Genomic DNA, 25,543 nt, shown 5'->3' on the forward strand with positions numbered 1-25,543 from the left:
GTCTTTCTTTCCTAAGTTGGTTAAAATAAATGACCTTGTCGGTTGCTTAAAGCTCTGCTTGAACTGTACAGCTGCAGTTTGCTTGGAGAACTGGTTCTCTTCAATCTGTTTAAAAAGATCTCCCCTTTATATTATTACAATGAGCTGTTACTGAAGCACAACAGAGGACGCACCCAAGCAAAACTTCAGAAACATACTTCTTGGTGTCTGACAAGCTATTTTAGGCCTCTAACAGAACTCCCCTTTCTACCAACCTTCTGTGCTCAGGTCTTGATGTAATGCAACACAACAGGCTCAGAAATAAACAGGGGCTCCAGGCAAAAATGCCCAATGGCAGTTTTTTTTTTTAAATGCCCACAAACTTTAAGACGCCTGTGAAATCATGAGCAGTAAAAAGTCCACGGTAATGAGGTGGTCACTGTCATTTCATGTATTCAGATGAAGAGATGATTTGTGTCCCCCTGTGGGCTGCCGTAAATGAGTCTATCCACATAAATGAAAAGACGAGCTGTGTCCCAATTACATTACCAATAGTAGTTGTGTTCAGTATCTATTTGAACAGTACACAGTTTTGCAGTTACAGCAAATCAATGCAAACTGCTTTTCCGTTTATAATAACAGGAAATGATACAAGACATGGCTCGGTCAACCAAGCGGCAACTTCCATGCCTGAAAAGGGAAGCCAATGCGGAAGTGCCTTAAACTTCCGTTCTATCTAATTTCCATGTTCCGTTCTGCCAACCAAGCTAGCTAGCTAGCACTACCGTTAGCCGATAACTTAAGAGAAAGTCTGCCGATTTTCAACCAGCTCTGTGTACTGCCATACATGCTGACAAACATCACCAGTACCCGGAGGTCTGCGTTAACCCGCCAGTAAAACATTGCTGGATGACTCGCGTCAGATGGGTGGAAAATTGCCGACTTACACAACTCTGGCTTAGACGTGTCATTCTCCCTAGCTCCGCCCTTTTGTCCAAATATGGTCACTTCTGGCTCCAAAACTGCAGTCTACAAACCAATGGGTGACGTCACCAATGCTACGTCCATTCTTCATATACAGTCTTTTGGGTCAACCTGCTTTTAAAGAAATTTTGGCTCCATCTCTGATTCACTTCTTTTAAAGCTGAATACATTCATGTTTGTTTCATGTTCGGTGGGATTCACCTTGGTTCAGCTTTGACCATGGGGATGTGCATGGTTGGCTGATGGAAACACTCATGTTTGTGGTGTGCTATCACCGTTAGACTACAAATGGCAGCATCACTCTCTAACACTGTTTAACATTTGTGATTGCATCTTTCGTGCATTTTTAAGTCGGAACGTGAATTTGTTCAGGGCCGTCTGGGGCCTCACAGAGCCGTTTTCCTGGTTGGATATGACTTTGGCCGCAGCAGACATGAAATAAACTTTGATCTTGAAATGCCACAGCAAAATAAAACTCAAAAAAGAAAGCAAAATAATTTCCCAAGGATTTAATACTTTATTTATTGTTTTCTGAGATATTGTTGGAGCTGTTTCTACACCATTCATAATAATAATAATAATTTATTTGCGGCTGTGAGTTGATCCTCCATTTCCTTTCGGCCTTGTATTGTTGGAAAATAGTAAGCTAGTATTCATTAACAGTATACTCAAAATCAAGCCAAACTCATGACATCTTTAAGTAACTTGTTTTTCTCATGTAAATGCACCACATGAATGATTGAATGAATGGGCAGCTATGCTAAAAAAACTTGCAGGCCTACAAGTTTTCCAGTTGTGGATAGTATAGTAAGTAAAATAGTATGTACTTTAGAAGAACATATTGTGTAATGCATAATATCATACCGACGTTTAATGTGTACAAGCTGTGCACTGAGCAGCTCAGCTCCCTCTCAGCCGGCTTATTTCTCTGCCCGGGAGTTGTTTATCAGACTGGGAGTGAGTGGCCTGTAGCCTCTCTTGAGTTCCAGCCAAGTCCAAAGTGGAACGGGTTTAAACTCTAGACTTTTGACTCTTACAGTGTGTCAACTCATGTGGCCCGGCTGGTCCCCTATCAGAACTAGAGGGGCACGCTGACCCTCGCCAACCTTGATTTTGGAAAAGTGCTGCGTCTACTATGAGTCATTAGTCCATCACCCACAGAACAAAAGGTGAGACCATGTCTGGGTTGGATGGTTTCTAAAAAACCCTCTCAGATGGTGAAGGGTCGTGTTGAATCAAAGGTTGTTTACTTGACTAGTGATGTTACACAGACTGAACAAATTGACCTTTTTAGTGAAAGTGGAGCAGTAGTTATTAACTCTTTATATGCCTCTCTCATGTGTTTCCTTTAACTTTGTCTCTTTCTTTTTTCTTTTTCAGTCTTGCTTGTTATTTTTTGACACAAAGACACAAGCACACTGAGCCTGCACACCATGTTTTGTCTTAACTTTTGATCTGTAGTGTCTTCCTCAGCGTAAAGATTAAATACGGGCTGAGAGTGTCCCCTCTTATCGATGGATTGAGGCTGAAGATGATTTTTCCCCCGCATCTGCACAGTGGAGTTTCTTTTTAGGTACTTTCCAGGGCACTTTCTCTTGTTTGGCAATCTGTTGACTTGTTTACCGGGCTGCTAAAACCTTGGCGACACCACAGGCTGTGTGACTCACACTGTGAACCCTGCAGTGGCTAGTTCAGGGTTCAGTTTACCAACAATATTGCACAATATGTCCTCTCTGGCAGCGGTCACACTTTTTGAGATCTGACTCGACAGAGTTTGTCTGTGAATCACTGTAGTAAATCTCCTCTGGCTATATTCATTCAAACTTGTTTCCTGGCATGGTCACATAATAAAAGGATTGAAATTGAAAATTTAAATTGAGTTTAATTCCAAGATTATAATAATATCATAGCAGTGCTGTCACAATGAATAATAATGAAGCTCATTATGAGGTTATTATTAAAGTCATGAGTCACTGAGTGCTGTTTCTGTTGATAATCTCATTAGCGTTTTTGTCAAAGTTGCCTGATTTGATAAAATCCAAGTAGCAAAAAAATCCCTAAATGGCCTGGGCCTACAGCCTACGTTAAGCAAGTTTACAGCAGGTTATTTCTTATCTGTAATCATCAGGTACAGGCTGACACATTTAAAGGCAAGTACCAAGAAATCTTCAGCCAATTGCGAGAGAACATCAAACAGGGGTTGGCGATAAAAATAAGGATTTGAGATCATTTGCAGATTTCAACCAGTTCACGTTAGGCAAGTGTTGGTTTTTCTGTGAACCTCTCACATGCAGCACAGACTATCGGCCTCGTGCCACTGCCGCACAGCTCGCTGCAGGAACTTATGTCACTTCCTTTCTTATCTTATTGATGTGGAAAGAGGAAGCCCCCTTTACTTTCCCCAGACCTACTTATCACAGCACCACAAAAAGTGTGGGGATGTTATTTCAGAGCTAAAATAACCTGAATTCTTTCACTAAGCAGCCACTGAGAAAATGTTAGAATGGACACCTGCGTGTAGACATATCGAACAGGATGTTGGGGGTTGTTCTGTGTGTTGCCTCTTGCAGGCATCCGTACCACCCACCAGGCTTTTTCTGTGCCTTGTACTGTATGAGTAAAAGTTGTGCTGCAGACTGTATGGAACATGCAGAGGAGGCGAGGAGCGCTCTGCTCTTTGATGCCTCTGTGTACATATGAAGGCACGAAGCATCTCACCGCTCAGCAGTTTAACCCATTCATGCCCACACAAGAAGAAGTTAGTAGCATGAAAGAGCAAGAACAACAATAAGCCACCTCTGACATTTGGAAAATCCCCCCCTGTTGTTGCCTTTCATTTACTTAAGAACTTTAATATGCTTCATTATCATTTCCATGATGTCTATGGATCATCAATCAGGCCAAAGTTCTTATTTAGGTCAGAGAGTTTGTTGTTCTGCAAGATGTAATAGCAATGGCAGCGCTTGTGTTTCTAAAGATACGTATAGGGCCTTTAAGACAATGCCCTAACCCATAAACAACACAGAAATAGCTTCCATGCTAACTGACCCAGAAAGCATGATGTGGTGATCTTTAAGTCAAAAGAGGTTAAAACCGAGCAGAATTTTGTGGAAAAGGTTTTTAAGATGTCTAAGAGTATAGTTGGTTGTTTCAAGAGCATTTTCATTTACTATATTCAAATACATGTTGTAGTTACTTTATCACAAGTCATTATTGGACGATAATCGTGGATTATTTTCAATGACCATCTTTTTTTTTTTTTTTTTTACATTCATTCCTAACAGTTTTTAAATTCTCGATTTCTACAATATCTGTACATGCCAACTACAGTATGGTACAGGTTGGGTAAAGATTGTGGTTATGGCAAATATGTAAACTACGGTTAAGGTATGGTTAGGGTTAGGCAACTAAAACACTTGCTTTAAAAATAACTTTAAAAAACTAGGCTGAAAAGCTTAGTCTTCCACTTCCACAAAATGTTATGTTGCGATATTGAGCATGAATGTTGCGATATCGATATTCATTTCGATAATCTTAAACATATAATAAAAACACAAAAGTTAAGGGAAAACACATCAAAATAGATTAACAGAATATCAAAACAACAGGTCTTTGTACAACACAAGGCTTTATTTAAATTGACAGTACAACCTGAATAAACAAATAAAGATTTCTTTTTCGGGATATTACTATGCACTCATCGTACAGTGTCTTGTGGTGGTTTTTGAGGTGAGAAAAGAGGTTGGTTGTATTGTCTCTGACACACTGTACCACGATAGAGCACGTTTTGCATAGTGCATTAGCTTGAGAAACATCTGTTGGCTTAAAGCCAAAGTACTTCAACGCTGGCTACTAACGTTTCCTCTTCAATCTCCATCATTTCGTCGACTCCCTGAACCACACTCCTGTTCTTACTTTTCTGTTGCTTCTTTCCTTTCACTCTAAACACTTCGCACTCTCTCTTTCTGTCCTTTCGTTTCTTGCTTCTTTCGCTGTCTCTATCTCCCTCTTCACTCACGCTGTGGAAGTGTGCACGTGTGAAATATGCAGGCTCTAAATTGATCACAACACACAGCCACTGGTGTATCTCTCCACAAAATCAACCGAATATTGCACACGTTTCGGGATATTGCAAACACGATATTGAGTCAAATTATTCAAGTCTGTTTCACTTCCAGAGTTTGCTTTATTGCACCTGTAACCACACCTATAGTGATGTCACAGGGTCCTGGAGTACACCGATACTTCACTGCAGCAAGGTGAGAAGATAAACACCTGGAGGTCAGCAAAAATAAGCCTTTCAGTGGCCGGTTAGCTCAGTTGGTAGAGTGGCTGCACATATGCAGAGGGTTATTCCTTGATGCAGAAGGTCCAGGGTTCGAGTCTGACCTGTGACGGTTGGTGGGGGTGTTAAGGTTAATTAAAAGGTAACCGTTAATTACTGGTGTGTGATGTGATCTACAGTTCCTTGCATGAAAGTTGGACTGGCTCCACGCCAATCCACCACCTTCATGTCCACACCCCTACTTTTTTGCCTCGCTACATATAGGGCACTACTTCCTGCATGGAATTGATGTGGACACAATTCCTTGGAAGACTGGGCTGTTTGAAATGTAGTCATTGAAAGGATTTTGCAGCAGACCCAAAAATCATTTATCTCTTCAACCAAATTTAGCCCAGTTTCAACATAGAAGCCTACACGTCTGTGACCTGAAAATCACCAAATCAAGTTCTTACTTTATTCAGACATTCTGTATATTATCAAAAAGGGCATAATCATAGCTGAATTATAGCTATTTTACCATTTCTACTCCAAACCAAACTTTCATTCAGCATCTGTCACATGGCCCCCATGTTTGTCTAAGGAGGGTCCTGGCTAAGTGGGTTTAAATAGTGCTGCATTACTTCCTCTGGGAACCTGTTAATGGCATAAGCAGTCCCTCAAAAACAACCGCTGGATAGCAACACAAGCAACACAGCTGAAGCTCACTTGACCTCAGTTTTGTGTTGGAAACTATTTGAAGATTTGGAGAAAGTGAGTGGGCTTCTTATCAAATCAGTCAAAATGTTACAGAGGATCCTTTATTCTGATGTGGTGACTTATTTATTTCTATTCGTGTAACTGGGAATGTACAGTCACACATCGTACAGGAGATTGTGTAACATGGTCTGAAAAAAAGTTTGGGTCCTACTAAAATGCAAATGCTATGAAAATAATGTCCTCAAATTATAGCAACATGCCCAAATCATTTCCTGTAGTAGTGCTTAAACTCTACGCTATTTCTGCATGGCCCTGTTTATTTTTAGGGGTGGGGGCCGAGAGGATGGGGACTGTGGACACATAATCCTCCCAGAAAAGTGATTTATTTATGAATTCCAGTACAGAACCTCCCCTCCTGAGAGCTGGCCAGCCTGCCAGAAGTCATTGGCTGATGTTTACAGGACTGGATTGGCTAATTCCCATGGTGCAGTGTGCCTGCAGTGCTATCTTATTTATACAAGACCTGATATGGGAGAACAGAGGGGTTTATTTTGGGATATTCCCCATAGATGGATCCGATTTCTCCAACTGGAGCAGTTTCCTCCATACGTGCTGCACTTCAGGTTCTGGCGGCTGGCTGCACGCCTGTGGACGTAGCTCGCCACTTGCTCAAGTTTAAAAGGGCTGAATTGGCTCAGCAAAGGAAACCATGTCACAAAAACTCAAGTTAGACTCGTGACAATAGACTGAGTTCAGAGACTACACAGGAAGTTGAGTATTAGTCTCATAAAAAGTGCGTTGTTTTTCTTGTCAAAGCAGATTTCTCCTTTTGTAGCGTTCATTTATCACTACATTAAACAAAGAATCTAGTCTGTAACAGTATTAACCAGTAACTTGAATAACAATCGTTTAAAAAAAGAATTATGATATCATTTTGCTAAGTAGCTGACATTTTTTCATTTCATTCTTTTTTATTTACGCTGCCAAAGAGTCATTTCTTGACCAGCATCAAACTGAAACAGTATTTTATCAGGTGTCAGTGGATTTAATGATGTGTTTGTGGTGGTAAAAAATGGTTTTCTCACCTCAACAAATCAATGGAGCAAAACATGTAACTCATGTTTGCCTTTGTAAGAACAATCTACAGACTTAGATACGCAAAACTTTTGAGTGTAAGAATATTTCTCTCATGCACTCAACAAGTGCTAGATGAGTCACTTTTGGAAGGGATTAGAAGTACGGCTCTCTCAGTCTGTAAATGTTTTAATTATGAAGCACAAACACATGGAGACACATGGTAATAACAGACCATATTTGTAATGTTAAAGCAACATCTGCCTTTTACAACACCTCACGTCATTATCAGCAGGTCGGACTCGTGCTTACTGACGTACTACGCCTGCAATGCTAGAAAAACACCTTGCACCTTCCTGTTTATTTCTTTTTCTTTCTTCATCTTCCTCTCTTCTCTTTCCCAGACCCCTGCTGCTGCTCCTCTCTCACATCCGTCCGTGATTTAATGATTATATAAAGGAATGAGGGCATCATTGGAAGGAGTGGAGGACGCTTACACCCTGGTTCAGATGTTTTTTTCCTCTCTGCTGAGGTGTGTTTGAGGTACTTGTACAAAGTATTTCCATTTTCTGTAGGAGATAGGATAAGATAAGACTTTACTGATCCTGTTTTATTGATTTATTAAAGGTCCCATATTGTATAGAGTATTCTACATCTCCCACCGCTGAGATGTTCTTATCATTTTCTCCTTCACTCCTTCTGAATCACCTTTTGTGAAAACTGATGATGTCATAAAGGTGAGCTTGTCTAACGTTATTAAATGTGGCTCTGAACAGACACTGATGATGAAGCAGTTTGAAGTTCTGGGGGAATAGCTTCCTCGTGCACTTCGTTTTGATGCCATTGCTGTTGGGTATTTTTCCACTCACAGTGGATGCCAGATCTAGTTTCAGGTGCACACGCAACCGCACATGTGCACCTAGTGTACAGTGTAGCATGACATGAAGAGACGAGTTATATCTTTGTGTTGTTCTGCAGTCGTGTGCAAACCAAAATAGTCAGTTGGAGGATTACTTTGTTTCCCCCTCACAAAAACATCTGTAATGGACAACAGACTTTCTAATCAGCTCGAGGAGAGGACGCCAATTGGAATAAAAACATGACTAGACTCCCACCAAGCTGTGACCACTGTCCCAGGGGCATGACTGTAGGAAACCCAAACACTGTGATCACAGTCTTGTAATCATTTAGCTGTGTGTGCAGTGCTGTGGGATTAGTGTGTCTCGATAACTCAGGATTTGAATATCTTCTTGAACAATGATGGAAACAGCATGAATTTCTCTGTAATGCCTGTTGACTTCAGTAACAGACGCAGTTAAAACAAACATGAAATTAGTTTCTAAAAGTGGTGCAATCTTCTACTTTCAGTCCACCAGCTTAAAGAGAAAGCAAATGGAGCAAGACCTAAGTAACTCATCGGCATGTCAAGCTTTACCAGTGATGGTTAATGCATTACATGCTGTACACTTGTGTACTTCTGCTATACAAATGTGTAGACAGATGCCCAGTATAGTGACTGCAACATGGCACATACATTTAAAGTTTGATATTTTGGAAAATACAACACACAAGTTTGCCTTCAACTGGTTTCCAGTGCTTACGTTTTTTTACGCTAAGCTCAACTCATTATATTCTGGCTCCATCATATTTAATTAGATTGTTTCCTAAAATGTTAGACTATTGCTTTAATATCCTGAACCGACACTTTATAACGTGACACTCACTGTTGTCTTGTTTGATGCAACATGAGCTGTCTGTTTTAGCGATATTTTAAGATCATAAAGATGTAATTACTTTTACTATAAAGCCTACTGCAAACATCAAGTTGTATTTAAGTTATAGTGGTTTTAGAAAGTCCATGTGCAAATTAAAGTTAGGGTGGGTCTATTCAAGCACATGTATCTTTTTAGGTGCACATGCTACAGTATATGAGCCAATAGCGCCCCCAAATCCCGAATTCTTCTCCGAGCTTGCTCTTGATATTCTGAAACACAATTAAGTTTGGATAGAGAGAACACACAGAGGAAATTACAAGATTTCTGGGTGCTGTTGGGTGCTATAACAAACTCGTATCATGGAATAGGGAAGCCATGTTCTTCTTCTCTTTTTGACCTTTTGACCAATGGAAATGGAAACCAGCTGTCCACATGGTTCAGGTGCAGGCAAACCAGTAAAAATAGACTCTCCACATGTGCACCCAGAGGCAGGGGATCAAGGAGAAAAATAAAATACTTCATGCTTGAATTTAGGATTTGGTATATCAAAAGTTTAATCGAGTTTGACTTAGTCATGTCTACACCTTTAACACCCAGAGTATACAAGGAGGTGCTTGAGGAGGAACTTCTAAATCAACTTCATCTTGTCTTTTTCATTTGGAGATTGGGTTCACGTCAAGCTAGCACCATTTTGTTTCTTGCACATCTTACTTGTCAAGAAACTGTTTATTCACTCATTAGATTTGCATGTTTTAGTGTTGAGTAAGTACATGCCTTATGTCATGGGAGTAGATTTTTTTGTGCAGCTTTCTTTTTGTTTATGTAGTAATCAGAGTTGACTAGATAAAGCTGCATCCTGCTCAGGCTGCTGTGCTGCTGTGGTGTTGTGTTGAAGTGGTACAGGTGGAGGGTGTTTGTGTCGTGTTTAGTGTAAAACCTCTATGTCTTTATAGTTGGGCTTTTAAATGGCTGGTGGTCTGTTTGTCTCTTTCTCTCTCTTTCTCCCCTCCTTCCCTTGTCTTTGTCTTACTTTATTTTCCAACACCTCTTCTACAGAGTTTGAGACAAAATGCAACATCAAGTGGTTCTTGATTCCAACCTTAAAAATGTCAAAGATAAACTCAAAACACCAGGGTGCACCCACATACTTCTTGCAGCCGTCAAGAATTGAGTATTGAGAAAGTTTCAAAAACCACTTCCCCATTAGTTTTTCTTAGCAAAAATGGCAATAATTCAACATAGGCTTGAGTTGCTCATAGATTGCGCCTAAGTGTCAAGTGCTTGAATGACTCAGATCAGCATAATGTCTCCATCCTACACGTCTACAGAGGTTGTTTTTGTGCTGAAGTAGTTCTATGAAAAATGTTATACACACACGAGTACATTTTTGAAATGTTTTTATTATGACTTGGACTCATAAAGTCATAAAATGTTCATGAATACATCCCATTTTGAGAAAATCCATTTTTTTTTCTTTTAGTTTTTCTTTAGGCCTCTTTCGGGAAACGCAGCTGGTGATTCATGATTTTCAAACATGGCTCTCTGTCTGTCTCTCTGTCTCTCTCCCAACATGAAAATATATGACACATACTTGTTCTTTTCCTCCTTGGTTTCTGGTCTTTCTTTGGTTTTGGAAAGCGGATTCATTACGACAGGCAGGCCCCGTGATCTTCTCCGTCAAGCCCCTCTCCTCTGTTGCTCACTAACCCCAAACTCCTGTCAATGGTTTCCAGCTGGCCGTGGCGTGGCCGTTCTCCTGGGAGAGGAGGAGCGCTCAGCTGGCTCCAGGCTCTGACTTGCACACCGTCCAACCCCCCACCCTTTACTCCCCTGACCCAACCCACCCATTTGTGGAAAAAAAAACTAGGGCTGTCAAACGATTAAATTTTCTTAATCGCGATTAATTGTTGGAATTTCTATAGTTAATCGCGATTAATCGCATGTTTTATCACATGATTAAAATTCTATTATTTTGCATTTCAGAACTGTTTTTAAGTACATATTAACACTGGAAAGCAATTCTTACCAGTGTATCTTGATTGGGAATCAAATGAATGCAAAGAAAATGACTTTATGAAGTTGATTTTAAGATTTGTATTTGTTTATTATATATTTAATCTAGTCACACAGTGTGCAAGCAGGAGGGCTGTGATTGTATTTGTAGTCCAAATTTCACATGCAGATTATGCCCAATGTCTTTAATGATACTGTGAGGCAATGAGGTAAAACGGCAAGAACATGAGGCGTTAGAGATGATGATGATGAGGGTTAACTTAAAGTGGGTTTGGAAGGGGGTGTGTAATTTTAAAAAGACTTATTTTATGTCTTTCATGTTATCTTGATGAGTGCAGCACTTTGGTCTGGTGGTAAGGACATTCTAAATATAGCTGAGAGCGGTTCAATAGCAGGGCACTGCTTGCATCACCTTGGGTAAATAATTCTCTTTTTGGCAACAGTTGTGTGCTCTAAACCTCGCTTTTTCCTCAACATTCAGCAGAAAAATCGAAGAGTGCATTGGCTCAAACTGAGCTTTGGGTAATTGCTGCAGCAGGGCCGGATTTAGGACTCATTTATTTAAAGGGCCGAGTAGATAAAACCAGAGCACATGACGATTCAATAAAATGCAGGGTTAAAGGACAAACCAAAAACAAACCAAATGTTTAAAGAGGCCACATGGACATAAAAGTGAGCATACATTAACTTAAAGATACACACACAGCTTCAGAACACCATTCTGTCTGTTTGCTAGTTTTTGTATAAGACGCTGTGTGTTTACCTAGCAGGAGTGACGGTGATGACAGTGTGTTGTCATCAAGGTCCGAGGTCAAATGGGGAGGAGGGGGGGGAGTCTGCGGGCTGCTGATGGAGGGACGTGGTGCTTTGTCACTCCTCATGTCTGGTCTGAAGACTGAGTGTGTTTGGCTTGGCTTGAGGAGTGTGTGTGTGTGTGTGTGTGTGTGTGTGTGTGTGTGTGTGTGTGCGTGCATGTGCGCTCATGTTTCTTTGCAGCAAGCCAACACACTGCTGAGAAATGTGTGTGTGTTATGACTGTACAGTGTGACATTGTGCACACTCACAGATCTGCGACATCAGCATTAATGCCTGCATGTTTGGTCTAATGCCAGTTTCTTTCATTTTGTTAGTTTATCTCATTATTTTGAAAGTTTCTGAACACATACTTCTGAGATAGAAGCACCTCGCTATGTCGTAAACAGGATAATGAATGCAGAAGTCATCCTTAAACCTTATTTATTATGTGACAAACTTCATCCTGAGCAAATGCAAACCATAGTGTAGAAATGTGCGCTGAAAACTAATGATTGTGTCAGAAAGTGTCTTTCTCCTTACAAAAGAAATCAGAAAGTTTTGTCAATAAGTTATTTCACTGTCTTTTTTCCCATCAACTGAACCTTAACACATCTCTTACTTTGCTGAGCACACATGCTCTAGATTCACACTAGCAGAAACATCAGAGCTTTGCATTTACATTGTTGTGTGACGCTGTGAAACTACTGCTTAGTCAGTTGTCCGGTTTGGCCCAGAGTGAACCAATGTAAAACCACAAGGTAAACATTATAAGATTAACCACAGAAGCTTAGTCAGAGCACTTGTGCTTTACAACAGCGAGTGGTGAAGAAGAACATTGTGTTATCTCTGTTAAAGTGTCATCTGCCTCAAAGTTGCATGAAGGTGCAGCTTTGCAGGGCTCTGTTACTGAAGTTAGGTTTGTGGTGAGAAGTGTATAACTCAAACTTTGATGGCACTGTAAGAATTCAAAAAATCTGCCAATGCCAGAACCCATTTTAAGGCTAAGTATATTCAAGTCAGGAGATTGTATGAGACAACTGTATTTGTTTTTGGACGTTAACCCAACTTGACCAACCTGATCACAAAACCAAAGCCTTGTGCATAGAGTGTACAGCTATATTATATTTCCCATTTCCCTTTTGCTAAAGCCTATGAAAATGTGGTTTCAAAACTTAAGTATTTCTCTGTAACAGTTCACATTCATGCCTGAATGTGCAATCAAAGTTAAAGATCAGAAAGAAGCATGGTTAGATATTTTTTGTTTATAGTTTGACACTCAAAACCACAGCTAATCTGCGTCATAAAGGCGGTGTGTGTGTGTGTGTGTGTGTGTGTGTGTGTGCGTGCGTGCGTGATTTCATCAGATGTTATTGACAGTTGCTTGGCACAACAGGCACATTGTGTTTACTTCTTGTTTTACTTTTATGATGAAACCACTGAAACAATCTGTGGCGTGATAAAATATAGAGTAACAGTCAAAAAGGCAGCAAGCACCCATGGTAATGTGAGAGACACAGCAATAGCTAAAGTTAGCTAACATTAGCCACCATAAGTTACTGGTCACACCAGACCAAGTAACGGTGCAGCACCAAAACTCCTAAGTATACTGCATTTCTATTTGTAGCATTCAAAAACTTTCAGAAGTTACATGCAGTAGTCTAGCTTTAAGACGAACCTTGAGCAAGACTCTTTTGTGGCACAGAAGACTGACTCTAAAAGAGATTGATTGTAAATACTTACTAAAGGAGGGGAATGTAATACTCCTCGCATGCAGCGGTCAGCCTGGGAAATGGATCAGAAGGCATGTGGACGGATATTATCAAAAGAAGGAGCAGCACTGCAGCCTCCATGCAGACTCACTCTGAGTTCTGCTTCCTTCTCTTGGATTTCTAGTTGGTCCCAGTAAAAACTGTTACTGTACAATGATCTTCACCTGTACACTTACCATTTAACAAAGGTGGACTGTAGTTCTGTACATCTTTGAACCAACAGTGGAGGGTAATGGATACTACTTCTTACTTAATTTGGAATTCAATCATATTTAATTACATTTAAGATAATATATCTTTTATTTTATTAAGTCAGGCTCTTTGAGGTCACTCTATTGTTTACATCTGGACATGATCAATCCTTTTTTTCCTCTTTCCATACGAGGCCATATGCTGCCATTCAGCATACAAAATCCCAAATCCATCAGTAAAGATTAAAGGAACAGTTTGACATTTTGGGAAATGCGCTTATTTACTTTTTGCCGAGAGTTTGATGAGAACATTAATACCACCGTCATGTCTTTACAGTTAATATGTAGCAGACGGTTAGCTTAGCTTAGCATAAAGACTGGAAACAGGCGAAAACATCTAGCTTGAATGGCTCTGTCAAAATCTAACAAAATCAGCCTGCCAGCACCTCTAAAGTTCACTAATTAACATCTTATATATCTGTCTGTCTAAGCCGTATAAAAGCTGAAGTGTAAATATGACTGTTTGCAGTTTAACTTCTTGGCCAGGACCAGCTGACATTCCAGGAAGTTACTGGACCAGTTAAAATACCTAAATATTTCTCACCTGCCACTGACAAAGAGAAATTAAAGGTGCTGTAGGTAGGATTGCGAAGATCCAGGACTTAGACAAAAAATGTGAACATCGACAACTTCTCAGTCCCTCCCCCCTTTCTGCTAAAGCCCAAAACGGTCTCCTAAGCCCCTCCCCCCACAAGGGAGAATGAATGTGTATGCATGAGCAGTGATTGACTTGATTTGATTGTTAGACACCCCCCCCCTGGCCCTGATTGGTGCATCTGAACAGGGAGCTGTGGATTTTTGCAAATCACACTACAGGCTGTAGGTGGTGCCAGAGGAGCCGGATTTTTTTTTTTAAATGACCTGCTTCATGTAGTTCTACTGGAACACAGGGTCAGTTTCAGCAAATATGACAGAAAGTTGGTTTTATAAGTCTTACCTACTGCACCTTTTAAAGTCTCCACCTGTAATTAATAATCTCCTAACTTTATTGCCACATCTTTATCTTCTCATTTGGGGAAAATGTAAACTACATGCAGGCAAAAGGTAAATGAGCTGTAACTCTAAATGACACCATCCTTCACCATCCAGCTGAGATACATCTTTGTTCACAGATTGTCTCTGTGTGTCAGGAGTTCTGTCTCGGACATCAGACAGGTGTCCGACCGGTTGCTCGGGCCGGCTAACCCCGAGCCCCAGGCCTGGCTCTGGTGCTGTAACACTGGAGGTCAGAGGTTAATGGAGCAGAGTGGCGCCGGCCAGTCATCCCCCAGGATCCTGGGTGGATTTGGTAAACAGTGAAGCTGTCACTGCAGATTAATACAGAGAGGAGGTAGAACAGGGCCGAGCACACAGGGGGCTAATGGCTCCCAACTTAGCCATGAAAGTGCCTGTCTTCCACATTCTCCTCTCTTCCTCATCCCCACAGATAAGCCCCACAGGCTTAGAGAGGGAGGGGAGGAAGGGGGAGGAGGGATGCAAAAGGTAGAAAAAGGAGTTAACGCAGAAAAGAGAAACTAACAAGAGGGCAATAATCACAAGTGCACTTGAGCACTTGAAACTCTAAAGAGTAATGAGAAAAGAGGGGGACATCTAAAAGCTATAGGGCCTTTTAAAGCACTGAGAAGTTTTTGTTTTTTCCCATTGTGTGGATGTAAAACTCCGCCTCGAGGTCATTCACTGGTTACAGCTATAAGCGCACAACCCTTAACCGCCAGCCCTCCTCTGTGGGGATCTTTGGGGACTTTTTCTTTTTTTGATATGAAGCGTATGCAAGCCTTGACACTGTGGTTTATCTGTCATTGCATCTTAGATTCGGGGAGGGCGGCTCTACTACTTTGTATGCAGCTTGTGTCAAGGCAGGATATTGTATGTCATGTCACTGCAGTGTTCTAGATTGTGGTTACACTCTGGCCACAACTCATGCAACAGAGAGAGAGAGAAATAGAAAGATATGAATCCCTGTAAGGGTCTTATCTTAAAATATAGTCCTAAATTACATCATGTACTAAAAATACCTGTATTTGTTTTAGAGATGTGTTTTTCCATTTACACAATTTTTGGTGATTTGATCCTTTTCATTTTTTGTTTTATAGTTTATGTTGTTTATTTTCTGGCGAATAAAACAGTAGTATTTGTGTTTTTTTAAGTCAAGACAAGAATTTATTGTGAAGTGTCCCTTGTCAATCCTGTTTCCTGCTAAATGTGTTTATATACTACAAATTTGCTTTTGGATTCCTAAATCATATTGATGACTATAATACATCTCAATACTTGGGAACCTGATCCCGTTCTGCGTCTTTAAAGGTTTACACTGCTAAAATGCTTGGTGAAGATTGCTAAAGCTTATGGTTTTGATTAGACATCAGATAATAAACTCACTGCGTCTCATTTTTAAAGTCAGCATTGACTCTTTCAAAATTCAACCAAGACCACAATCGTTTCCTAACCTGCCCTAATCACGGTTGTATGTGGCCAAAACAATCAGTTATTGCACATTTAAAAAAAAGAAGTGCTGTTAGTTGGTTGCCTAAACATAACCATAAAAATGTTTGTCACCTTGAAATCATTTAGAAACACGTTTGATTTTAGGGAAAATAACTGAAAAAACATTGACTGTGCAGATATGTTCAACAAGAGCATTTTGTATTGACAGTTAATAATCAGCAGATCACCACTTCCTTGTTTAAAACTAACTAATGAAGTTTGCTACTGCATATTAGTTGTATTTGAACATAACCTTTAGGATTATAGGCTCCTGTGAATCATCTAGCCACAGGCAACAGTAGTCATGCATATATATATATATATATATATATATATATATATATATATATATATATATATATATATATATATATATATGAAATAACTGTACTTTACTGTACACAGTCCCACTCATTCCTCCAATTACCCCTGATGCATCCTCCCAGCTATGTTGTCAGTTGGCCTACGGGGTGGGGGGGTTTGTCTGAGCATATTCCATGCAGTACTCTATTGTACAGTCCTCACAATGAGGCAGAGCCTTTGATCTTAGAGGGGTGCACCTCTTTCTCTCTCTCTCTCTGTCTTTCATCCCTCTTCCTCCTCCTTCTCATCATCATCCTCCTCCTCTTCTCTGTTCTCTTTCTTTCACTTTTTCTCCAGTATTAGCCTTCGACCTCCACGTACCGCCAAGAGGGCCCAGAGGAGAAAAAGGAAATGAAACACTGATTGAAATGAATGAAAATGTAATGTAGTGAAGAGACTGCTTGAGAATACAAAGCGAGGAGGGAAAACAAAAATCAGTTGTTGTATTCCTCTTGTCAGTCCTTATTAAAAGGCCCGGGGGACGTACTGAGACGGACCTTTGACAGATTGTTTGTGGTATATTGTTCAGTCCCCTCATCTCTCCGCTGACACTGAGCAGGTGCTGCCATGGTGAGACTTGAGCCGGGGGGGATATGGAGGCTCAGTGATGGGAGGGTTTGCTATAAGAACTGAGGGATGGGAGTTTGGCAGGGGGGGCAAGCAGGACAGTAAGTCTATACATCCCCCGATGGAGTCTGTCAGGTCAATATTTTCTGTGCGTTGTGACTGCACTGTTAATTCTGCAGCATCAATTCAACCATGCTCCCCTGCCGGCTTCAGCCACCACAGTGCCCCATCATGTCCTCTGTGCTTGGCTTTGGAAAACAGAGCGCTTAGCCCCCTCCCTCTCCCTAACCCTGCTTCCAATAGCCCAATGCTCCAGTGGGCGTCTATAGAATCCTGGATCCGCACAGCGTTGCATTGTCTCCCTTCCCTGGCCTTCTGCCAAGAACCGAGCCAGCTTTGGAAAAGTTGTACTTCACCAGAGCCTAATCTTTTTTCTTTGCCCTGCTTCTTTTCTTGCTCCCCTCCCTCCTCCATTCTTTCTTTTCTTCTCCCTGCTCGGCTATTTTCTTTATGCCAGAGAGCCTGCGAGTATTTACCGATGCACTGGCATTGAGGGTTTATTGTGTTTGAGACTGGATGGAGTGCAAAAGACGGAGTGGAGGGGTGATGCTGCTGCTGAATAAACAAGGACGTGCACATTGTACAGTAGAGATCTGAGATATGGTCAGTACTTTGTAGTAAAAACAGTTAAAGGTTGGCTTGCCTTGTTACTTACCTCTAGTGATATCTCGTCATGCCGGTAGCTTTGTTTTTATTTTCCCAGGTTTTGAGATATTCATCTTTAACGTTTCTGCCACCAGCCCCACTTCCACAGCGATATCTCTTTCCAGAATCATATCCCTGCTACTCTGGGTATTCCCCAGACATCACTGTGGACAGTTTTCATTGGAACTTCTCCCTATGACAACTGTTGACCACAAAGTATTTAGTTTATTTAGTGTATGGGATGTAGGTGGAGCGTTAGGCCCCAATCAGACAGAGCGCGTTTTAGCAGCCTGGGGTGGCTTTTTGTTGTTCTTTTCAATGAGAGTGAAGCGTTTTGCTCAGTGCTTTTGCATTGCTGAGTGCCTCACATTTTTTTACAGGAGCGCCATGAACACCTTGAGTGGAAAAAAACTTAACTACTTAACTTAGTGTGGAAAAAAACACCCAATGTCATTTATCTCCACAGCAAACGCGTTTTGCAACCTGCAAACGTGCTCTGTCTGATCTCGGCCTAAGTACGCTTAAGGCTAACTCACTCACTATACTATAACTGTTCTAAATAGCCACTCCTGGCTGCACCACACTGCCTCCAGAATCTCTCCTAAAGAACTCTTTCTTTTGTGTATCTTTGTAGTCTCAATGCCATGAATCCCTAAGAAACATGACGGCATCAGTCGTATCAGCAAATGTCCAAAAGCGGTTTAAAGGTTAAAGTAACAAAGCCCTCTAGCAGCCATTAAAATGATGACTCTTACCCATGTGGAGTAAAAGGAGGAAATAGTGTGATAGGAGCCTATAGGATGGGTCAGATTTAGGGAGGCGGCTGTCCACTTTGCATGTTGACAGTAAACATCATGGTGTTTTACTTGGTTGTAGTTGTTTTGTGAAGAGAGCTTGAGAGGGACCCTGCATACTTTCTTACCTCCACACACCTGGCCAGTTGCTCGCTGCAAATTGTAGAAAAATCTATGTCAGCCTCACCCATTTCTGTGTTAGAGAGGTGATGTGGGTGCGCCCAGATAGCTCAGTTGGTAGAGCGGGCGCGCATATATAGAAGTTTAGTCCTTGATGCAGCGGTGCGGGGTTCAACTCTGACCTCGGACCTGCTGCATGTCATTCCCTCTCTCTCCCCTTTCATGTCTTCATCTGTCCTGTCAAATAAAGGCCTAAAATGCCCAAAAATAATCTTTAAAAAAAAAAGAGAGGTGATGTGGGGGGTTTCAGATGCTGTTTGGCAATCCAGAGAGCACTGTTCCTGGAAAGAGATGCTGTTGTAGAATTCTTTAAAAAACATTTTTTTCAATCCTTTGAGCACAACAAATGAATTCCTATGCATTGTATTACAATGACAGCAGATATCACACCCATCTGCATGGATAAATACCATAACAAGTTTCTAATTTTGGTAAACTGTCCCTTTAAAAAATAATCCTTCTCACTTATTATGACTTACTCACTATTTCAGTCCCTCATTAACTCCATTTTTCTTCTCTCTCTGGGACATGATAAGACCTGTATTTCCTGAGGGCGGCTCAGAAGGTGTCGGCCTAACTTCTCTGGTCCATCCCTGCCCTCCTCCACCCTGAAGTGACCCCACAGCTCACTCATAGTGTCGCCTGTCCCAGCAGCACCCACACCCTTGGGGGCTTGCACGGGGTGTGAGGATCCCCCCGACATCCCATCCCGACAGCACTCTACATCCCAGACGTAAACAAAGGTGACAAATGGGCCACGATATCAAGTATCAGGTGTCGGCGTGGAAGATTTATAAGGTAACAAGACAATGGGAGGCAGACACAAGAACCCCTATCTACCATCAACACTTAAAGGGCCGGCTCCCCACCGCAGAAAAAAAAGCACTTTTGTTTCAGCAGCAATGGAGAAAATGATTTCCCCCGTAATCCTCTCAGTATTCTCATCCATTCGGCACAGATTAGTTGCTCTCACACGGCTGAATCAGATGTTAGTGGCTGACCAGGATGACATGTTTTACTGTGCTGATTGAAGACAGAGGAGTCAGACACAAGAGGACTTGTTGTGAAATGAAGGAGGTCCACACTTGTGGAGAGGGAAATTCAGGGTCAGGTAGAGCTTGGCCGAGGATGGAGGAGGAGGCAGTTGTCTGTGTCATCCCGTTTCACAATCAGCAGCTTGCCGACACACAATAGTCTTAGCAGGAAACTCCTCACGTCTCTTTCTGAATTGCAAGATTTGAAAACACACATCTTGTTTTTGTTGGTGGATTTCATCTTTGATAATAGAGCACAGTATATGATCAGTTGTGTTTGTGTAGGAGAGGGGTGTACAGGGAAAAAGTTAAAGCAGCAGACCACACAGATGTAATCAATCAAGGAGTGTAAAAATGACACTCCCAGTCTGGAAGCTATAAACTGCTGTGACATACAGACAGTGTATACGGAACTGAAATAATAAAATATAGCTGTTATCTGCATGCGTATAGTGCGCTGTAACTCCCTCTTGGTGTGAATTTCAACATAAGGCCTTTCATACATTTTTTCACTGAAAACAGCTGCCTGCTGCGGCCAAAAGAAGACGCTATGAGAGCGGTGAGAGTGAACCAAAACAATAAAGTTACGGCCAGACGGCTAAACAATGAGCTGAAACTTGCTATAAAGCTCTATAAGGCCGAGTGAAACTGCTGTTTCGGGTGATAATTCTCTTTAGGTTCATCACTATAAGCGACCCCTTTCACACTGTGACATTGTTTTCCCATGGTCATTTGAAGTCAAATGACTTGTCTTCATTGTGGTCTTAAAGTCATTTAGAAACAGAGACTAAAATCTTACTGATACAGTCAGTAGCATAGACGGATCATCTCATCCATCTCTGAGGCATCACAGTGATGACAGGCGAAAGAAGTGTGTGTGTGTGTGTGTGTGTGTGTGTGTGTGTGTGTGTGTGTGTGTGTGTGTGTGTGTGTGTGTGTGTGTGAGGGAATGCTGGCGCCACGTACCACGCAATCCACACAGATTCTCGAAATGGTGTTCGTGACATGTTAAAATCCTGCATGCAGTGTTCAGGCCGCACACTCCCCCTCCCTGCTCACCAGACACAATCAGCTACCATCTCCTCCTACGCTGTGCGCCTATGGCCACCCTCAGAGGACCTGAAACTGGAGACGCAGTCAACAGGAGTGAACCTCCACCCTGTCATCCCCCTCTCTGTCCTTTGTCTCCTCACAATGTGAAGCGGTACAGTGATTGAACAGTGAAGAGATTCCTCGCACAGCTCCTCAGGTAGAGGCGAGCACTTATGGAGCTGTGCACCCGTGCATCTCGTTTTACTTTCTATAACTCACCGATATTGATATTCATTCTTGTCAAAAGTTTTAATTGGCTTTTTTTTCTTAAATAAAAAGTAATACTTGAAAAATGCTGACACTTAAAAGAAGTCACAGCTCTCATTGTCACTTTCCAGCTGCAGCAGGCAGCTGCTTTCAGCAAAAAAGCTCTGATAAACCCAGCACCAAATGGCAGACAGACAAATCTAGTGACTAACTGGTGAACATGGTGGAGCATTAAGCAACCGAAGATCCACATACCCAAGAGTTCTTGGCCAGAGCACAACCTTAAATGATTGCCAACGCTGCTTCACATCTGCTGCATCTGTTTGCTAACACGTTCACGCTATCATCTTTATAAGGTTATAATATGTCAGTGATGTGTTTACAGCTCCCTGCGCTGCCCCAGAGTGGCAAAAAAACACTTGTTTGGTTTAAAACTTTGGTTTATTTTAAATGGCAATGCAAATCAACTAGTTTTAAACGTCCTATGACATGCTGCTTTTTGGATGCTTTTATATAGGCCTTAGTGGTCCCCTAATACTGTATCTGAAGTCTCTTTTCAGCCTTGGTGCAGAATTACAGCCACTAGAGCCAGTCCCACAATGAGCTTTCCTTAGGATGTGCCATTTCTCTGTCTGTAGCTTTAAATGCTATTGAGGAGGAGAGAGGGGGGGCAAGGTGGAGGGTGGGGGTGTGGCCTTGACCAACTGCCATGCTTCGCTTGTTTGCAAGCCATGATGTCTCTCTCTCTCTCATGGGTGGGCCATATTCTCTGTGCGGGCAAAGCAGAGAAAGGGGAGGTAACCTTCCTCCTTATGACGTCATAAGGAGCAAGATTCCAGATAGGCCCATCTGAGCTTTCATTTTCTCAAAGGCAGAGCAGGATACCCAGGGCTCGGTTTACACCTATCGCCATTTCTAGCCACAGGAGGACCATAGGCAGGCTAGGGGAACTCACATTAATGTTAAAAAATCTCATAAAGTGAAATTTTCATGCCATGGGACCTTTAATGGACAGACAGAATGCTGCACTAAAATACAAAAAATTTAACACTTGAGTCAGGTTTTATCTTACTGCTCTGACTGACTTTTAGGACTCGATAATTGCTTTGGAGATTATGAGTGGATTATCCAGACTATTGTGTGGTTGTAAAATTCAAGACTGTGTTCATTGGCTAGCACAGGAAGTAATGAGAATATTTAGTTTTTTGCAATATGTGTGAACGGACCCTTTAATGTCTAACTGGGAAAAGTTATTTTAAGTTAAAGGATATAAATCATAGTATAATCTTATAATTAGTTCACTGACTGGATCTGTTTATCTTAGGTTATTTATTACAGAGGATCATCAGTCTTATGATTGCACTTCAGTAAAAGCTGCAGAGCAACATTTTTCCACTGCTGTCTAAACATGGCTTCACACCAAATTTTTCCCCTCAGTGGGCAGAGTTTTCCCAGACGGTTGCCGGTGCTGGGACCTGATTGGTCGATGTAGACAGTTGAAATGAGTGACGGGCTGTCAGAGGGGATCCATCGGGGGACAATGTGCGCACTCAGAGGCTCAGAGGTCAGCCTGCTAACAACGGCTCCCCTAGTGAAGTTTGTTTTCTGTTGAGGAGCCACCCTTTCATGTGTGCAGCTCATTATCAGAGCTTGTGCCCCCCGCTGCCCCAAACAAGGCTGTCTGTGTATGTATGATTGCGTGTGTGTGTGTATTTTAGATCTTCCAGTGACCCGGTTTTGCCAGAACTGGAGCGCATACAAATGGGAATCCGACTCACGTTGACCTGAGCTGATCAAGGCTCAAATGTGTTTTGTTTGGCATCAAAGAAGGGCAGGAGGAATGGCAAATGAATGTCTGTTTTATCTGGACAATCTCTATTACTTGCTGTAGTTTTACTCTTGCTTTCCCAAGCCTATAATAACCACAGCATCTTTTCAGTCATGTCCAGCTGTCTGTGTTCCAAGCTTTTACATAATCAGTTTTGCAAAAAAGACATACATCTTGAAAAGCACTGTTTAGATATGGAATCGTTTCTGGAATGTGACTATTCTTGGAGTGATGTCAACAGAGCCAGATTTTTAGGAGTTGCTGGAGAGCAATAAAGTGAGCAGAAACAGTGGATGTCCTGTGGAGAAAACAGACGAGTTAAGATCAATAGCTTGGAGATAGAGGAGTTATTTTGAGCAGAATCCAGACAGACACAGGCCTTTTGTGTTAAAGATGAGAGAGGGACTGAGGCTATGTGAATTCATGGAGTTTGCATGAGATAGAGTGTGTGTGTATGTGTGTGTGTGTGTGTGTGTGTGTGTGTGTGTGTGTGTGTGTGTGCGTGCGTGCGTGCCTACATGTGTGTGTGCACGTACAAGAATGCAGGCGTGCAAACACAGAATGTGTGAATGAGGATGTGTGCAAGCATTTCCGTGCATGTGCGTGGGTTCAATTGCATGTGTATGTGTTCATTTTGGAATGCGTGTTGATCAGACGTGGCCTTTTCTCTGAAGGAGAAAGCCGCTCACTGTCCTCATGCTGTCCTGGGTTTAAAGTCTAGCCCGGGCCTGGTCTGAGACTGGGCCTGCATGGCTGTAGCTCTGTGTCTCTGCACTCTGAAGCCCGGCCTTGTTCCCAGCTGTTTATTCAGCTGGCCCACCAGCGGGGACACCCCCTCTCAGACCCAGTCGGACACCTCCACCACCGCACCCACCCAGGTCAGCAACCTCCTGACCCCCTCGCCTGGGGGTTATTTGCTCCAAGGCCATCGTTTAAGAAGAGCGTTTTGTTCAGGCTTCATTTGGTCTGCAGTCTCAGCTTAGGCTCTTGTCATCAGTGCCATTGATCTGCTCCAAATGAGCTGATTAGGGGGCCTGCAGTTTGTCCTGTTGAGTGGGCCGACCTAAGCCAGGCTGAGCTCGGCAGGATGAGGAGGGGGTTATGAGGATGAGGGACGGGGGGTCAGAGTGCACACAGCACAAACACAGTTGGCCATTCACGCTCAAAGATGCAACATGAAATTAGTGGCTGTTTGAAGAGTATTGGATCAAGCTCATCTGGTTGTGTTTGTTATGTCAGTTCCAACCCCTGTGGCTTCGGTGATGCTGCAGTGCTCAGATCAGTGTTGTCTCTGACAGCGATCTCTTTGATTTTCAATAATGGACATCATAGAGACATCTTTTTGCTTCGTCAAGCTTCTTTTCAAGCCTATGTTGGGCCATTTTCCTTTTGTAGCCACAACCGTTTGATGGGTTCATACCGACCACGGACCATGGGTGTGTCCCTACCACTGTAAAGGTGCTGCTTAATTGTTCCTAACCATATTTCAACTAATCTCAGACAAACTGGTTATTTATTTAACCCCATAAAGTGTTACTGTAAAGGTCTATGCAGAGTCTGTTCTATGTAATGCTAACGTGCATGCATGTGTGTGCATGAGTTTGTACATTAATGTGTGTTAGCGGTACGTTAACGTGACCATTGGTCTCAGTAAGGGCTCAGGTACTGTGTGTCGTGAATGCCTGATTGAATCAACTTTGTCATGAGGTCAGCAATTTTCCCTTTGTTTCACTCGATGACATTAAAGGCAAGACACTCTAAAAGTCAGGAGAAAACAGCATTTTCAGGTCTTTTCTCTAGGCTGCATGAAGTAAAGAACACCTCATCACATTATCGACTCCTTGTGACCTTTTCTGGAAAAAGAAATTCTACATTTTGCCCCTATTTATCAGTCCTCCCTCTTCTCTGCAAGGGATTAAGAAGGAGGATCTGCTGAATGAGCTGCACATTTCTCTGAGACACCCTTAACACTTGTCGGGAAGACATCAATAATATCAGAGGATCGAAGTTTGTCTAAGACCCAAAGATAAGGAGACGGAGGTAATGACAGACAAAGAGCGGTTACCTACAATTACTCACGCAATTTGTCGCGGAAGCATAAACAGAGAAGCAGTGATTTGAAATAATGAACTGTATTGTATATCAGCGTAATGTGGACACATGCGGGGTTAGAGACTCTCTTCATATATCTTGCCTGGGAGCTACAATGAAGCCTTTGTTTTCTTGCTTGTTTACTTGCAAGCTGATATTTTCCACAATTTGAGCTGGTTTATGGTGTGAAAACGTTTCTTCCAGCTGGATAGTGAAACTGTATATGTGTTGGAAAGGATCTCATGTCATTATCCAGTGCAAATAAAGCCGTCTTCTTCTGCATAAGCTCTCTTTCTTTGTTTTAGCTATAGCTAGGCCTCTGTGCTATGATGTATCATAGGTCAAAGCTCACAGGGGTTAGGGTGGACATTGTCCTCACATCCGTCTTCATTAGAGGTCTGGAAGTACTCAGTGACCAGACCTCCTCCTTCTTCTTCTCTTTCTTTTCAAAACTATCTGTCCATTTTCTGATAACTAGCTACATCAGGTTAGCAGTGTCAACACAGAGCTGCTTGACATGATCCACCATTGAGACGCATCCTGCAGTAAACAACACTTACCCAAATGCTATCTCTATGGTGAATGAAAGATTTAATTCATTTGGATTTTTAATTTATTAGGTTTTATTTATTTTTTT

The 25,543-nt window shown here is 41.9% G+C and overlaps 1 long non-coding RNA gene across 3 annotated transcripts in view; it reads left to right on the plus strand.

Annotated features, from left to right (window-relative positions):
- LOC116057392 overlaps window positions 1-25,543 on the plus strand; it is a 135,952-nt gene that overhangs the window by 100,846 nt on the left and 9,563 nt on the right. Inside the window, exon 6 of one of the 3 annotated variants that reach the window (XR_004895692.1) lies at window positions 7,423-7,658. The exons of the other annotated variants lie outside the window; for them this stretch is intronic. This is a non-coding gene — a long non-coding RNA (uncharacterized LOC116057392). Of the gene's footprint in view, window positions 1-7,422; window positions 7,659-25,543 lie in introns of those variants that run through there. 3 annotated transcript variants of the gene reach the window in all.

Source organism: Sander lucioperca, chromosome 18 (genome assembly GCF_008315115.2).
Source record: "Sander lucioperca isolate FBNREF2018 chromosome 18, SLUC_FBN_1.2, whole genome shotgun sequence".
In the NCBI taxonomy this organism is placed as follows: domain Eukaryota; kingdom Metazoa; phylum Chordata; class Actinopteri; order Perciformes; family Percidae; genus Sander; species Sander lucioperca.